The sequence below is a fragment of the Salminus brasiliensis genome, chromosome 11, assembly GCF_030463535.1.
Source record: "Salminus brasiliensis chromosome 11, fSalBra1.hap2, whole genome shotgun sequence".
NCBI classification, from domain to species: Eukaryota; Metazoa; Chordata; class Actinopteri; order Characiformes; family Bryconidae; genus Salminus; species Salminus brasiliensis.
Genome location: NC_132888.1, coordinates 126,128 through 144,702, shown reverse-complemented (window position 1 = coordinate 144,702; position 18,575 = coordinate 126,128). Strand labels below are relative to the sequence as shown.

Here is an 18,575-nt window from a genome sequence, read left to right as displayed (position 1 = left end):
CAGACAGATCCACTGACGTAAATGTGATGTGTTTAGACACCTGGAGTGAGAGTAAATGAACGCACCTGCTTTACTCATCTGACCTTTCACTCGATCTTTATTTATTCTGACAGACTGTAATACACTACAGGAAGCGTAGGGGGCGCTTTATAATGCTGTATAATGTTCATATGATCCACACGCTCATTCTGACAGACTGTAATACGCTACAGGAAGTGTAGGGGGCGCTCTATAATGTTCATATGATCCACACGCTCATTCTGACAGACTGTAATACGCTACAGGAAGTGTAGGGGGCGTTCTATAATGCTCTATAATGTTCATATGATCCACACGCTCATTCTGACAGACTGTAATACACTACAGGAAGCGTAGGGGGCGCTCTATAATGCTCTATAATGTTCATATGATCCACACGCTCATTCTGACAGACTGTAATACGCTACAGGAAGCGTAGGGGGCGCTCTATAAAGCTCTATAATGATCATATGATCCACACACTCATTCTGACAGACTGTAATACGCTACAGGAAGCGTAGGGGGCGCTCTATAATGCTCTATAATGTTCATATGATCCACACGCTCATTCTGACAGACTGTAATACGCTACAGGAAGCGTAGGGGGCGCTCTATAAAGCTCTATAATGATCATATGATCCACACGCTCATTCTGACAGACTGTAATACACTACAGGAAGCGTAGGGGGCGCTCTATAATGCTCTATAATGTTCATATGATCCACACGCTCATTCTGACAGACTGTAATACACTACAGGAAGCGTAGGGGGCGCTCTATAATGCTCTATAATGTTCATATGATCCACACGCTCATTCTGACAGACTGTAATTCACTACAGGAAGCGTAGGGGGCGCTCTATAATGCTCTATAATGTTCATATGATCCACACGCTCATTCTGATAGACTGTAATACACTACAGGAAGCGTAGGGGGCGCTCTATAATGTTCTATAATGCTCATATGATCCACACGCTCATTCTGACAGACTGTAATACACTACAGGAAGCGTAGGGGGCGCTCTATAATGCTCTATAATGTTCATATGATCCACACGCTCATTCTGACAGACTGTAATACACTACAGGAAGCGTAGGGGGCGCTCTATAATGCTCTATAATGTTCATATGATCCACACGCTCATTCTGATAGACTGTAATACACTACAGGAAGCGTAGGGGGCGCTCTATAATGTTCTATAATGCTCATATGATCCACACGCTCATTCTGACAGACTGTAATACACTACAGGAAGCGTAGGGGGCGCTCTATAATGCTCTATAATGTTCATATGATCCACACGCTCATTCTGATAGACTGTAATACACTACAGGAAGCGTAGGGGGCGCTCTATAATGTTCTATAATGCTCATATGATCCACACGCTCATTCTGACAGACTGTAATACACTACAGGAAGCGTAGGGGGCGCTCTATAATGCTCTATAATGTTCATATGATCCACACGCTCATTCTGACAGACTGTAATACACTACAGGAAGCGTAGGGGGCGCTCTATAATACTCTATAATGTTCATATGATCCACACGCTCATTCTGATAGACTGTAATACACTACAGGAAGCGTAGGGGGCGCTCTATAATGCTCTATAATGTTCATATGATCCACACGCTCATTCTGACAGACTGTAATACACTACAGGAAGCGTAGGGGGCGCTCTATAATGCTCTATAATGTTCATATGATCCACACGCTCATTCTGACAGACTGTAATTCACTACAGGAAGCGTAGGGGGCGCTCTATAATGCTCTATAATGTTCATATGATCCACACGCTCATTCTGATAGACTGTAATACACTACAGGAAGCGTAGGGGGCGCTCTATAATGTTCTATAATGCTCATATGATCCACACGCTCATTCTGACAGACTGTAATACACTACAGGAAGCGTAGGGGGCGCTCTATAATGCTCTATAATGTTCATATGATCCACACGCTCATTCTGACAGACTGTAATACACTACAGGAAGCGTAGGGGGCGCTCTATAATGCTCTATAATGTTCATATGATCCACACGCTCATTCTGACAGACTGTAATTCACTACAGGAAGCGTAGGGGGTGCTCTATAATGCTCTATAATGTTCATATGATCCACACGCTCATTCTGACAGACTGTAATTCACTACAGGAAGCGTAGGGGGCGCTCTATAATACTCTATAATGTTCATATGATCCACACGCTCATTCTGACAGACTGTAATACACTACAGGAAGCGTAGGGGGCGCTCTATAATGTTCTATAATGCTCATATGATCCACACTCTCATTCTGACAGACTGTAATACACTACAGGAAGCGTAGGGGGCGCTCTATAATGTTCTATAATGCTCATATGATCCACACGCTCATTCTGACAGACTGTAATACACTACAGGAAACAAAATAATGTCATTAGAACTTTACTACAGTTCTACAGTTTCTCTCACTAGTTGCTTTTTAGCTCTGTTGATGGTTCTAGATTTGTGTGACATTTTTATTCTCAGCTTCACTGATTTGATCTCAGAGCTGTAAAGGTGAAACAGGTTGAGCAGATTTGTGGGAGTTGGGGAGTTTCTGCAGCTGTTTCCTCTGAGTGATCTGGGTTCTTCTGTTCTCTCAGGAGGTTCTTATGATGAACATCCTGTTTACATCCAGTATCTATGAAAGTATTTCATATCTAGACGGTTTCAGTACTGATGTATATGGAGTAACAGTGCTGCTCTGGAACGACTGGCTTTCTCTTTGGAGATCAGCAAAGTTTAGATCGTGTTGTCGTAGCAACAGCAGTGATGGAGTGATGACGGCTCCTCTGCAGAACGAGATCACGCTCACGACAGAGACGCTTTTAGCCACAAAGCGGCAGGATGGTCTCACCTACACACACACTATACACACACACACACACACACACACACACACACACTAAGCTTGAACATTCAGGTCCTTTGAAGGAGAGTGAGGAAGAGAGAGAGAGCACTAATACCCCAAATACATGAAAATCTCTTTTCTCCCCAGTTCAGTCATCCCCAGTCCCCTACTATCTAGAACCCCATATCACATGATGCTGCCAGCACTGGGAGGGTGAAGGCTAGCACCGTCTTCCTCTGAGACACGTGAGGAAGCTCCACCAGACTGTGTTAGACTGCCGCTAACACACCACCACTGGAGCTCAACACGCTTGGAGGAGACGCTAACGGCTAATTCTGTTAGTCAGCTAACAGACGCCCGCGCGGAGGGGTGGAGGAGAGGGGGGGCAGTCTACCCCCCCAGAGAGAGGGAGGAGTGTTATGCTCTTTTGGACTCCTGGACACTGAGGACTGCGACCTCCTGATTATCGAGCCCTTTGTAGACGCCCTTTCTAATGAACGCATTGATCTGCTGACACAGATGTGCAAATGCACACATATGACTTGTCTAGTCCCTGTAGAGAATTATTGCCAATACAATAGGACAGATCATAGTGGTCAACAAAAGTCATCCTCCAACAATTTTGTTCTGTTTGTGGTTTGCAGAACCGCATTAAAGCTCCTGGATGGATTAAAGCTCCCTCTTCAGTAAGAGTGTGAATCACCTTCTTTGGCGCCCCGTCAGGGTTTAAGCACATAGGCTCTAATTTAACATCCAGGAGAACCTCTGTGAGCAGCGGAGAACAGGAGGTTCCTGGGGGCCAGGATCCGCTCTGACACCTCTGTTCTCTGTTCCACAGTTGAGTGATCTAAAGATCTCTGGGTTCTGTCTGCAGTGTGAGGCTGTGTTTGTGCTGGTGGTCTCAGGTGGTCTCCTGTGTGCTGTGTCTCTGCAGGAGCAGCTCGGCGCTGTAATGACCTGAAAGGAGGCCTAAAATAAAACCCCCTGCTTCCTGTTACTGAGCAAGCTTCCCCCCCTCTCTCTGCAAAAGCTACTAAAACTGGCAGAAAGCCAAAACATTAAGATGTGTCTCCAGTGTCATGTGACGAGTCTTGTGACCACTGATGTTGTTATGGGGTGACATTCCAGTCAGGATAGACAGCCTGGTCTAAATCACACAGGGAACCTGCACCTCGTCAGCCTGATAAAGACAATATTATCCAGTATGAAGTTCTAATAGCATTAATATCCAGTATGAAGCTCTAATAACATTAATATCCAGTATGAAGCTCTAATAACATTAATATCCAGTATGAAGTTCTAATAGCATTAATATCCAGTATGAAGTTCTAATAGCATTAATATCCAGTATGAAGCTCTAATAACATTAATATCCAGTATGAAGCTCTAATAACATTAATATCCAGTATGAAGTTCTAATAGCATTAATATCCAGTATGAAGTTCTAATAGCATTAATATCCAGTATGAAGCTCTAATAACATTAATATCCAGTATGAAGCTCTAATAGCATTAATATCCAGTATGAAGTTCTAATAGCATTAATATCCAGTATGAAGTTCTAATAACACTAATATCCAGTATGAAGCTCTAATATCATTAATATCCAGTATGAAGCTCTAATAGCATTATTATCCAGTATGAAGTTCTAATAACATTAATATCCAGTATGAAGCTCTAATAACATTAATATCCAGTATGAAGCTCTAATGACATTAATGTCCAGTATGAAGCTCTACTAACATTAATATCCAGTATGAAGCTCTAATGACATTAATATCCAGTTATGAAGCTCTAATATCATTAATATCCAGTATGAAGCTCTAATATCATTAATATCCAGTATGAAGTTCTAATAGCATTAATATCCAGTATGAAGCTCTAATATCATTAATATCCAGTATGAAGCTCTAATAGCATTATTATCCAGTATGAAGTTCTAATAACATTAATATCCAGTATGAAGCTCTAATAACATTAATATCCAGTATGAAGCTCTAATGACATTAATGTCCAGTATGAAGCTCTAATAACATTAATATCCAGTATGAAGCTCTAATAGCATCAATATCCAGTATGAAGCTCTAATATCATTAATATCCAGTATGAAGCTCTAATAACATTAATATCCAGTTATGAAGCTCTAATATCATTAATATCCAGTATGAAGCTCTAATAGCATTAATATCCAGTATGAAGCTCTAATAGCATCAATATCCAGTATGAAGCTGTAATAGCATTAATATCCAGTATGAAGTTCTAATAGCATTAATATCCAGTTATGAACTTTATAGGACTGTAATTGTGAGAACCCTGGTGGGCTGCAGGTTGTAGAGGTGGGTGTTTAGAGGGTAATGTGGGAATGCTCACTGTCTGTTAGTAAACTGTGGCAGTGGGCTCAGTGCCCTGGCCCGGTTCCCGGCTCCGGGTCGGCTCGAGTGTTATTTTCATCACAGCAGGAATATCAGCTGATACCCAACACTGCTGCACCGGCTCTGAGGCACTAGATGTTCTCACTAATGGATTTGATGTAATAATGAAAACAAATAAACAAACAAAGACCGGCCAGAACCAGAACTCAGACTGGAACACTGCGGACGGGTTCCTAAACCCCGCGCGCTGCTGTCATCCTCATTTTAATAACTGAAATATTAAACTTCACAAACTAGCAGAGTTCAGACTTTCTCCGCGAGCCCCTCCTTCTGCACTGCTGCTCCAACTAATAGCCAATCACAGTGCAGGGGGCGGGGCTGTCCTACCCAGTACCAGCTAATGCCATTGCAGGAAGCAGTGTAGTAGACAATCCAGCACGAGAGGTGGGACTCTATTAGCCAATCCCAGCGCAGGGGCGGGACTCTGAACATCAACCTCAACCCATGAGACGGGACTCTATCAGCCAATCCCAGCGCAGAACGCGAGTATCTACGCGGCTCTCCCAACCAATCCCCGCGCGGCAGAAGGGGTTGTCGGAATACGGGAGCGCTGGAGCTGCTCGGGCTACGTGTGTGTCTGTGGCCGGGAGTAGTCGCGCCTCTGCGGTCTTTAGCTCATCCGAGCTCCGCTCACATAGAACCGGAGAACCGGAGAACCGGAGAACTGCACGCAGCGGGAATTCAGGAGGGAAAGGGACAGTCGGAACCGCGCGGCTGGAGGTGGTTTTCCCCGTGTAGGGACCGAGCTGCACCGCGGTGTGTGTGTGTGTGTGTGTGTGTGTGTGTGTGTGTGTGTGTGTGTGTGTGTGTGAAGTTGGTTGTCAGCGGCGGGGAGGAGAAGTTTACCGCCGGGCTGCAGAACGGCGCTGTGGGGAACTTCAGCGTGCCTGTTTATCACATCAGCTCGCGCTTATTAAGGCCAGCCGCGGGTCCTAAACGTGTGTGTGTGTGTGTGTGTGTGTGTGTGTGTGTGTGTGTGTGTAGGCCTGTAGTATGTACTCATGTCTTTCTGTTTGTTTGTCTGGGTACTACAGTAAGCCCCCCCCCCTCTGTAATAGAGAGCAGCAGTAGAACAGTGAGTCAGTAATAGAGCAGTAATAGAGCAGTAACAGAGCTGTAATAGAGCTGTAATAGAGCTGTAACAGAGCATTAACAGAGCTGTAATAGAGCAGTAACAGAGCTGTAATAGAGCAGTAACAGAGCTGTAACAGAGCAGTAACAGAGCTGTAATAGAGCTGTAACAGAGCAGTAACAGAGCAGTAATAGAGCTGTAATAGAGCAGTAATAGAGCAGTAACAGAGCTGTAATAGAGCAGTAACAGAGCAGTAATAGAGCTGTAATAGAGCTGTAATAGAGCTGTAACAGAGCAGTAACAGAGCAGTAACAGAGCTGTAATAGAGCAGTAATAGAGCAGTAATAGAGCTGTAACAGAGCATTAACAGAGCTGTAATAGAGCAGTAACAGAGCAGTAACAGAGCAGTAATAGAGCTGTAATAGAGCTGTAACAGAGCATTAACAGAGCTGTAATAGAGCAGTAATAGAGCTGTAACAGAGCAGTAACAGAGCAGTAACAGAGCAGTAATAGAGCAGTAACAGAGCAGTAATAGAGCTGTAACAGAGCTGTAACAGAGCTGTAATAGAGCTGTAACAGAGCAGTAACAGAGCTGTAACAGAGCTGTAACAGCAGTAATAGAGCAGTAACAGACCAGTAACAGAGCTGTAATAGAGCAGTAACAGAGCTGTAACAGAGCTGTAACAGAGCTGTAATAGAGCAGTAATAGAGCAGTAACAGAGCAGTAATAGAGCTGTAACAGAGCAGTAATAGAGCTGTAACAGAGCAGTAATAGAGCAGTAACAGAGCTGTAACAGAGCTGTAATAGAGCAGTAACAGAGCTGTAATAGAGCAGTAACAGAGCTGTAACAGAGCAGTAACAGAGCTGTAACAGAGCTGTAACAGAGCTGTAACAGAGCAGTAATAGAGCAGTAACAGAGCAGTAACAGAGCAGTAACAGAGCTGTAATAGAGCTGTAACAGAGCAGTAACAGAGCAGTAACAGAGCAGTAATAGAGCTGTAACAGCTGTAACAGAGCTGTAATAGAGCTGTAATAGAGCGGTAATAGAGCTGTAACAGAGAACAGAGCTGTAACAGAGCAGTAATAGAGCTGTAACAGAGCTGTAACAGAGCAGTAATAGAGCTGTAACAGAGCAGTAACAGAGCAGTAATAGAGTTGTAACAGAGCAGTAATAGAGCAGTAATAGAGCTGTAATAGAGCTGTAACAGAGCTGTAATAGAGCAGTAATAGAGCAGTAATAGAGCTGTAACAGAGCTGTAACAGAGCAGTAATAGAGCTGTAATAGAGCTGTAACAGAGCAGTAACAGAGCAGTAATAGAGCTGTAACAGAGCAGTAACAGAGCTGTAACAGAGCAGTAACAGCAGTAACAGAGCTGTAACAGAGCAGTAATAGAGCTGTAAGAGAACAGTAACAGAGCTGTAATAGAGCAGTAACAGAGCAGTAATAGAGCTGTAACAGAGCAGTAACAGAGCAGTAATAGAGCTGTAATAGAGCTGTAACAGAGCTGTAACAGAGCTGTAAATAGAGCTGTAACAGAGCAGTAATAGAGTTGTAACAGAGCAGTAATAGAGCTGTAATAGAGCTGTAACAGAGCTGTAATAGAGCTGTAACAGAGCAGTAATAGAGCTGTAACAGAGCAGTAACAGAGCAGTAACAGAGCTGTAACAGAGCAGTAAGAGAACAGTAACAGAGCTGTAATAGAGCTGTAATAGAGCAGTAATAGAGCTGTAACAGAGCAGTAATAGAGCAGTAATAGAGCTGTAACAGAGCTGTAACAGAGCTGTAACAGAGCTGTAATAGAGCTGTAACAGAGTTGTAACAGAGCAGTAATAGAGCTGTAACAGAGCTGTAATAGAGCTGTAATAGAACAGTAATAGAGCTGTAATAGAGCTGTAACAGAGCTCTAACAGAGCTCTAACAGAGCAGTAATAGAGCAGTAATAGAGCAGTAACAGAGCTGTAACAGAGCAGTAACAGAGCAGTAATAGAGCAGTAATAGAGCTGTAACAGTGCAGTAATAGAGTAGTAATAGAGCTGTAATAGAGCAGTAACAGAGCAGTAACAGAGCAGTAACAGAGCAGTAACAGAGCTGTAACAGAGCAGTAATAGAGCTGTAATAGAGCAGTAATAGAGCTGTAATAGAGCTGTAACAGAGCAGTAACAGAGCTGTAACAGAGCTGTAACAGAGCAGTAACAGAGCAGTAACAGGGCTGTAATAGAGCTGTAACAGAGCAGTAATAGAGCTGTAACAGAGCAGTAACAGAGCTGTAATCCAGTTTGGTGCTAAATACAAGTGTGTTCAATATTTTATAATCCAGTCTGAACAGCACAAGAGGCTCACTACTGGAGCAGTAATAGAGCAGTAATAGAGTGTGTGTGTGTGTGTGTGTGTGTGTGTGTGTGTGTGTGTTCCTGTAAAGCTATTCCACTCTGCCTGCTTAAGCCTGTCAGGAATCTGTAACGGAAGCATTCGCTCTCTCTCTCTCTCTCTCTCTCACACACACACACACACACACACACACACACACAGTGTGGCTCGCGGGTTTAGAGTTCTGAGTTAGTCCTGACTGAGGGTTTAACTCTGATCTCAGTTCTGTTTGAGGTCGCTTTGTTTTGATCAGGATTGTTTAGGATTGATCAGGCAGCTTCTTTGAGAGTACGGGTCGGTATTGTACTCAGATCGGATCAGTATCAACCGATACTCAGCATTAAGGTACTCACAAGGGGGGCCCAAGACTCACAAGGGGGGCCCATCCTCCTCTGGTGTGTGTGTGTGTGTGTGTGTGTGTGTGTGTGAGGCAGCTGAAGCTGTGAGTGTGTAAATCCAGACTGACTGATCTGAGGGGGTCTCACACTGGGGGGACGAGTAATGACAGCTGGAGTTAAAGAGTCCACACACACACCTGGAGACAATCCTTCAGTTCAGACAGTTCTGACCACACACACACACACACCAGAGTTGCCAAGCGCCCAAAATGTCTATTGGATCCTGATCGATATATATTGATTGATATAGCTGATATTGACGACCCGCAATTTCCTCCTCAACTCAGACAGATTCTGCTGTTCTGACTGGCATTGCCGGTGTGTAATGCTATAGAGATACAGTGGTTCTAATCCCTACCTGATTCAGTAAGGGATGGATCTATCCGTCAGCCAGTGAACACTCAGTTCTTGAAAATGATGAAGGTGATGAAGGTGATGAAGCAGGAAAAATGGACAAGCGTAAGAATCTGAGACACTTTGACAAGAACCAGACTGTGATGTTCTAGATAATGACTGGGTCAGAACATCTCCAGAACATCAGGTCTTGTGGGGTGTTCCTCCTGGTATGCAGTGGTCAGTACCTACCAAAAGTGCACCTGAAAAGGACAACTGGTGGGTGGGCAAAGCTCACTAATGCTTATGGTGGCCCCCGCCCACCTCACAGCTCACAGGACTTATTGGATCTGCTGTTTTGGTGTATTTCAGGAGCGTTTGGTATGCGGCTGGCTGTGTGAGTGTGTGTGATTATACGCTGCATTGCACGCTTGATTACTGTTTTGCACTAAATCATCATTAAAACATTTACACCTACACTGACATTACACTCCTGTGGTGGGCGGGGCTAAATCACCACTGCTGCATCTTAAAGAGTTGTGCTTTTTTGTGCAGATGTTTGGTGGTGAACGGGGTTTGTGTGATGCTGTTTGATGCTGTGGATGATGTAAGCGGGGTCTTCACCACTCCAGTCTGTCAGATTCCTCTGGAACAATAGGGGTTATTGTTAATGTGCCTCTGGCTGAACGGCCGTGAAGGACAGCACTAATCCACGTCCAGTGCAGCATCTTCTCTCCAGCTGTTCGGTGAAGCTGGTTCTGTGACCCTGTTTCCTAAAGGAACGTGTTTGTGCGAATGTAAAGGCTCTTCCTGACGTCTGTTCTGCAGTCTAAATATTGCGGTTGGATCTGAAGTGGGCTCTCCAGATGCAGTAAACACCTGGTTTAATTTTAAAAACAGAAAACACCACCATGAAGAAACCACGAGTGGGGTGTGCCGCCATGACTCTGTGCTGACACCCTTTAATGAGCCCAACTGTGAACGAGCCTGCACACAGGACACACTTATAACGCTACATAAACAGCATGCTTCCTCCATAGGCGAAGTGATGTGTCCCAGACTGAAGGAGGCGCTGTAAAATCCATACAAACTATCCATCTGATACAGATCTATAAAGTTTGAAGCAGACCAGCTTTCCCCTCCTAAACACATCAAAATACACTAAAACAAAATACACTGCAGAAAATGGAGAAACCTGCCCAGTGCATCACTGCAGCTGCCCTCCCACCCGTACGGGACCTCCACAACAAGAGATGCTGGAGGAAAGTCATCAGTATTTCTCCTGACCCCACTCACCCCAGCCACTTCCTGTTTTAACCGCTGCCACCGGAAGGAGGTACAACTTGTTGGATGTTCACCACCCCATCACCTCATCCCCAACTCACCAAATCATCCCATACTGGGGGGCCCTCTAGTCCACGCCTGGCATTAGGCAGCATGGAGCCAATAGGGTCATGATGTTGATCTGCTCCAGAGAGTCCTATTCTATTGGCAGTACTTCTTCTCTACAGGGACTAGACAAGCTGTGTGTGCATTTGCACATCTGTGTCAACAATAGGTGCAGCTTAAAGTAGCTGAAACAAACATTTGGACATGTAGTGTATTAGTAGATGGTGTTGCTATGGGTACATGAGGAGATGATCAGAAGTCGAACTACAGAACTTGTCCAGATTGTGTTTGACCCCGGGGCAGTTAGGAGGGAAGGTGTTCCTCAGCAGGTCAGATGAGCTGAGCTCCCCTGGAGGTTGAATAATGAACTGCAGGGTGAACAGTGAGCAAAGTGAGCTCCTCTGGTAAAGAGATTTTCCACTCTGGGTGGGGAGATGTGGGGGGCAGTCACTAAAGGCCGTCCGGTGACCCTGACCTGCTGTATCTGGAATGCATCAAGTGGCCGTTTGTCCCTTCACTCCAACACTAGCTCTTTTTGTGCACTTCCCTCCCTCCCTCTCTCTCTCTCTCTCTCTCTCTCTCTCTGTCTCTCTCTCTCTCTGTCTCTCCCTCCCTCCCTCTCTCTCTCTCTCTCTCTCTCTCTCTGTCTCTCTCTCTCTGTCTCTCCCTCCCTCCCTCTCTCTCTCTCTCTCTCTCTCTCTCTCTCTGTCTCTCTCTCTCTGTCTCTCCCTCCCTCCCTCTCTCTCTCTCTCTCTCTCTCTCTCTGTCTCTCTCTCTCCTGTCTCTCTCTCTCTGTCTCTCCCTCCCTCCCTCTCTCTCTCTCTCTCTCTCTCTCTCTCTCTCTTCTCTGTCTCTCTCTGTCTCTCTCTCTGTCTCTCTCTCTCTGTCTCTCTCTCTCTGTCTCTCCCTCCCTCCCTCTCTCTCTCTCTCTCTCTCTCTCTCTCTGTCTCTCCCTCCCTCCCTCTCTCTCTCTCTCACACACACACACACACACACACACACACACACACACTGAAATGTGCTGCCTGTGCCAAGTCCTCCAGAGGAAGGAATAAAAAAAAGGAAAGAGGAGAAAACGGAGGGAGGAGAACAAAGCGGAGCGTGTCGGCCGGTTGCCGTGTGAACGAGGAAGCAGCTATTGTGCATTTATTTAAACTCAGTGTTGAATAGCTGTATGAGACTGACTGTACAGGTCTGACTCTATGAGGTTGACTTTATGGGTCTGACTGTATGAGGTTGACTGTACAGGTCTGACTCTATGAGGTTGACTTTATGGGTCTGACTGTATGAGGTTGACTGTACGGGTCTGACTGTATGAGGCTGACTTCAGGTCTGACTGTATGAGGTTGACTGTATGGGTCTGACTGTATGAGGCTGACTTCAGGTCTGACTGTATGAGGTTGACTGTATGGGTCTGACTGTATGAGGCTGACTTCAGGTCTGACTGTATGAGGTTGACTGTATGGGTCTGACTGTATGAGGCTGACTTCAGGTCTGACTGTATGAGGTTGACTGTATGGGTCTGACTGTATGAGGCTGACTTCAGGTCTGAATGTATGAGGTTGACTTTATGGGTCTGACTGTATGAGGCTGACTTCAGGTCTGACTGTATGAGGTTGACTGTATGGGTCTGACTGTATAAGGTTGACTGTATGGGCCTGACTGAATGAGGTTGACTGTATGGGTCTGACTGTATGAGGTTGACTGTATGGGCCTGACTGTATAAGGCTGACTTCAGGTCTGACTGTATGAGGTTGACTGTATGGGTCTGACTGTATGAGGCTGACTTCAGGTCTGACTGTATGAGGTTGACTTTATGGGTCTGACTGTATGAGGCTGACTTCAGGTCTGACTGTATGAGGTTGACTGTATGGGTCTGACTGTATGAGGCTGACTTCAGGTCTGACTGTATGAGGTTGACTGTATGGGCCTGACTGTATAAGGCTGACTTCAGGTCTGACTGTATGAGGTTGACTGTATGGGTCTGACTGTATGAGGCTGACTTCAGGTCTGACTATATGAGGTTGACTGTACGGGTCTGACTGTATGAGGCTGACTTTAGGTCTGACTGTATGAGGTTGACTGTATGGGTCTGACTGTATGAGGCTGACTTCAGGTCTGACTGTATGAGGTTGACTGTATGGGTCTGACTGTATGAGGCTGACTTCAGGTCTGACTGTATGAGGTTGACTGTATGGGTCTGACTGTATGAGGCTGACTTCAGGTCTGACTGTATGAGGTTGACTGTATGGGTCTGACTGTATGAGGCTGACTTCAGGTCTGAATGTATGAGGTTGACTTTATGGGTCTGACTGTATGAGGCTGACTTCAGGTCTGACTGTATGAGGTTGACTGTATGGGTCTGACTGTATAAGGTTGACTGTATGGGCCTGACTGAATGAGGTTGACTGTATGGGTCTGACTGTATGAGGTTGACTGTATGGGCCTGACTGTATAAGGCTGACTTCAGGTCTGACTGTATGAGGTTGACTGTATGGGTCTGACTGTATGAGGCTGACTTCAGGTCTGACTGTATGAGGTTGACTTTATGGGTCTGACTGTATGAGGCTGACTTCAGGTCTGACTGTATGAGGTTGACTGTATGGGTCTGACTGTATGAGGCTGACTTCAGGTCTGACTGTATGAGGTTGACTGTATGGGCCTGACTGTATAAGGCTGACTTCAGGTCTGACTGTATGAGGTTGACTGTATGGGTCTGACTGTATGAGGCTGACTTCAGGTCTGACTATATGAGGTTGACTGTACGGGTCTGACTGTATGAGGCTGACTTTAGGTCTGACTGTATGAGGTTGACTGTATGGGTCTGACTGTATGAGGCTGACTTCAGGTCTGACTGTATGAGGTTGACTGTATGGGTCTGACTGTATGAGGCTGACTTCAGGTCTGACTGTATGAGGTTGACTGTATGGGCCTGACTGTATAAGGCTGACTTCAGGTCTGACTGTATGAGGTTGACTGTATGGGTCTGACTGTATGAGGCTGACTTCAGGTCTGACTATATGAGGTTGGCTGTACGGGTCTGACTGTATGAGGCTGACTTTAGGTCTGACTGTATGAGGTTGACTGTATGGGTCTGACTGTATGAGGCTGACTTCAGGTCTGACTGTATGAGGTTGACTTTATGGGTCTGACTGTATGAGGCTGACTTCAGGTCTGACTGTATGAGGTTGACTGTATGGGTCTGACTGTATGAGGCTGACTTCAGGTCTGACTGTATGAGGTTGACTGTATGGGTCTGACTGTATGAGGTTGACTGTATGGGCCTGACTGAATGAGGTTGACTGTATGGGTCTGACCATATGAGGTTGACTGTATGGGCCTGACTGTATAAGGCTGACTGTACAGGTCTGACTGTATGAGGCTGACTTCAGGTCTGACTGTATGAGGCTGACTGTACAGGGTGGACTGTATGGGTCTGACTGTATAAGGCTGACTGTACAGGTCTGATTGTATGGGGCTGACTGTACAGGTCTGACTGTATGAAGCTAACTGTATGGGTCTGACTATGAGGCTGACTACAGGTCTGACTGTACAAAACAGATTGTACAGGTCTGACTGTATGGGTCTGATTGTATGAGGCTGACTGTACAGGTCCGACTGTATGAGGCTGACTGTACGGATCTGACTGTATGAGGCTGACTACAGGTCTGACTGTACGGGTCTGACTGTACAAAACAGATTGTACAGGTCTGGCTGTATGAGGCTGACTGTACAGGGCTGGCTGTATGAGGCTGAGTGTATGGATCTGACTGTCTGGGTCTGACTGTCTGGGTCTGACTGTCTGAGGCTGACTGTCTGAGGCTGACTGTATGGGTCTGACTGTATGAGGCTGAGTGTGTGGGCCTGACTGTATGAGGCTGACTGTACGGGTCTGACTGAATGAGGCTGACTACTGGTCTGACTGTATATGGCTGACTGTATGAGCTTGACTTTATGCATCTGACTGTATGAGGCTGACTACAGGTCTGACTGTACAGGTCTGATTGTATGAGGCTGACTGTACAGGTCTGATTGTATGGGGCTGACTGTATTGGTATGACTGTATTAGGCTGACTGTACGTGTCTGATTATATGAGGCTGAGTGTACAGGGCTGTACTACTGGTCTGACTGTATGAGGCTGACTTTATGGGTCTGACTGTATGAATCAGAATCAGAATCAGAATCTCTTTATTTCACCAAGTATGTTACACATACAAGGAATTTGTCTTGGTGAGAGCAACACGTATGACAAGTAACAAAAAACACAGAACACAGTCTTAAACTAAAGGAAAATGACACTAAACAATAAATAGGGTAGAGGATAAATTAAAAAAGTAAAAAGTACTAAAGGTAATAAAGAGCTGAAAATATATTTACAGAAAAGAACATCTGTACAGGTGTGCAAATAGTCATAGTGCAAATAGGCGGAGTGCAAAATAGCTGTTCAGTCCGGTTTGGTACAGTTCAGTTGTATGTTTTGAGGTTTACAGTGGGAGGTTGAGGCTGACTGTATGGGCCTGACTGTATAAGGCTGACTGTACGGGTCTGACTATGAGGCTTACCTTAGGTCTGACTGTATGAGGCTGACTGTACGGGGTGGACTGTATGGATCTGACTGTATAAGGCTGACTGTACAGGTCTGATTGTATGGGTCTGACTGTATTGGTATGACTGTATTAGGCTGACTGTACATGTCTGATTGTATGATGCTGACTGTACAGGGCTGACTGTATGAGGCTAACTGTACAGGTCTGACTGTACAGGTCTGACTGTATGAGGTTGACTGTACAGGTCTGACTGTAAGAGGCTGACTGTACAAAACAGATTAAGGCTGACTGTATGCGTCTTGATTGTTTGAGGCTGACTGTATGAGGCTGACTGTACAAAACAGATTGAGGCTGACTGTATGCGTCTTGATTGTTTGAGGCTGACTGTATGAGGCTGACTGTACAAAACAGATTGAGGCTGACTGTATGCGTCTTGATTGTTTGAGGCTGACTGTATGAGGCTTACTGTACAAAACAGATTGAGGCTGACTGTATGAGGCTGACTGTATGGGTCTGACTGTATGGGTCTGACTGTATAAGGCTGACTGTACAGGTATGATTTTTATGAGGCTGACTGTATTAGGCTGACTGTATGTGCCTGATTATATGAGGCTGAGTGTATGAGGCTCACTGTATAAGGCTGACTGTACAGGTCTGACTGTATGGGGCTGACCATATGAGACTGATTGTACGGGTTTGATTGTATGAGGCTGACTGTATGAGGCTGCCTGTACAAGTCTGACTGTCTGAGGCTGACTGTATGGGTCTGACTGTATGAGGCTGACTGTACGGGTCTGACTGTATGAGGCTGACTATACAGGTCTCACTGTATGAGGTTGACTTTATGGGTCTGACTGTATGAGGCTGACTACAGGTCTGACAGTATGAGGCTGACTGTATGGGTCTGACTGTAAAAAACAGACTGTACAGGTCTGACTGTATGGATCTTATTTTATGAGGCTGACTGTACAGGTTTGACTGTATGAGGCTGATTGTACGGATCTGACTGTAGAAGCTGACTGTACGGGTCGGACTATGAGGCTGACTTCAGGTCTGACTGTATGAGGCTGACTGTATGGGTCTGACTGTGTAAGGCTGACTGTACAAGTCTGATTATATGAGGCTGACTGTATGGGTCTGACTGTGTAAGGCTGACTGTACAAGTCTGATTATATGAGGCTGACTGTATGGGTCTGACTGTATTAGGCTTACTGTATGTATCTGACTGTATGAGACTGACTGTACGGGTCTGAATCTACCGGTCTGACTGTATGAGGCTGACTATAAGGCTGACTTCAGGTCTGAATGTATAATGCTGACTGTACAGGTCTGACTGTACCAGACTAACTGTATCGGTCTGACTGTATGAGGCTGATTGTATGGATCTGACTGTATAAGGCTGACTGTAAAGGTCTTACTGTATTAGTGATTTTATGAATCTGCTGTGTTTCAGAGTGGTGGAGAACAGGAGTGTTTGTGATACGGGTTCTTTAAGTTCTCCAGCTTCAGTGAAATCCGGCCCCGCCCTGCTGTTTATTTCCTCTCCCAGCTCCAGTCTGAACACAACCAACACACTGAGTCTACTCTCCCTCTCTCTCTCTCTCTCTCTCTCTCTCTCTCTCCCTCTCTCTCTCTCTTTTCCTCTGTCTCTCTCTGTCTCTCTCTCTTTTCCTCTCTCTCTCCTTCTCTCTCTCTCCCTCTCTCTCCCTCTCTCTCTCTCTCTCTCTCTCTCTCTCCCTCTTTTCCCCTCTCTCTCTCTCTGTCTCTCTCTCTCTCTCTCTCTCTCCCTCTCCCTCTCTCTCTCTCTCCCTCTCTCTCTCTCTCCCTCTCTCTCTCTCTCTCTCTCACTCCCTCTCCCTCTTTTCCCCTCTCTCCCTCCCTCTCTCTCTCTCCCTCTCTCTCTCTCTCTCTCTCTCTCTCACTCCCTCTCCCTCTTTTCCCCTCTCTCTCTCTCTCTCTCTCTCTCTCTCGCTCTCTTTTCCTCTCCCTCTCTCTGTCTCTCTCTCTTTTCCTCTCTCTCTCTCTCTCTCTCTCTCTCTCTCCCTCCCTCCCTCTCTTTTCCTCTCTCTCTCTCTCTCTCTCTCTCTCTCTCTCTCTCTCTCCCTCTCTCTCTCTCTTTTCCTCTCTCTCTCTCTCTCTCTCTCTCTCCCTCTCTCTCTCTCTTTTCCTCTGTCTCTCTCTGTCTCTCTCTCTTTCCCTTTCTCTTTCTCAAATGCTTTCTCTCTCTCCTTTTGCAAAACCTGACCTTTGCCAACCCTCAGTCCCCCCTTTCAGTGACTCACTGCTGCCCTGACCTCTCTCTCTCTCCCTCTCTTTTCCTCTCTCTCCCTCCCTCTCTCTCTCTCTGCTTTTTCCCTTGTTTTCCACCCCTCCCTACAGCCATGGTACAATGTGCTTTCCTGCACACACACACACACACACACACACACACACACACACACACACCTGGCTGAGCTCCTGAAGGTGGATAATGAGGTGATGAGTGCAGGTGAGTCAGTGAGAAGAACAGAAACCTGATCTGAACTTCAGCTCAGAATCAAACTGTACTTCACTCTCGCCAGTCACCCGTACCCAGTCACCCGGACCCAGTCACTCGGACCCAGTCACCCGTACCCAGTCACCCGGACCCAGTCACCCGTACCCAGTCACCTGTACCCAGTCACCCGTACCCAGTCACCCGTACCCAGTCACCCGTACCCAGTCACTCGTACCCAGTCACTCGTACCCAGTCACTCGGACCCAGTCACTCGTACCCAGTGTTAGTGTGTAAGTGGGAGTGTGTGTGTGTTCGTGTGTGTATGTGTTGGTGAGAGCAGGCAGGGGATTGGACAGGCTGTACAGGTAGAGAGGAGAACAGTCCTGAGAGGGAACAGTTTGAACATGTTGACAGGAGAGTTATATAAGCTCCATTTACTGATGCTGATGATGATGTTGGTGATGATAGTGATGATGGTGAGTGACCCATCATCTCCTCTCCAAACAACTCCAGCAGAAGCAGGAAACAGTGGGTCAGACACAGCCTGGATATGTTCTGTAGTTAAACTGGTTCCAGTAGACTGTGCTTCTGGTCATCTCCTCGTGTTTCCATAGCAACACCATTCACCAGTTTTGCTTCTGTACCATAACAGTTTGTGTGTGTTCATGGT

The 18,575-nt window shown here is 45.9% G+C and overlaps 1 protein-coding gene across 1 annotated transcript in view; it reads left to right on the top strand.

The window, feature by feature from the left end:
* Positions 1-5,802: 5,802 nt before the first annotated feature.
* Positions 5,803-18,575, top strand: part of ppp2r3a (protein phosphatase 2, regulatory subunit B'', alpha) — an 82,107-nt gene continuing 69,334 nt past the window's right edge. Inside the window, 1 exon segment of the mRNA XM_072691187.1 lies at positions 5,803-6,040. The gene's annotated coding sequence lies outside the window, so the exon portion shown is untranslated.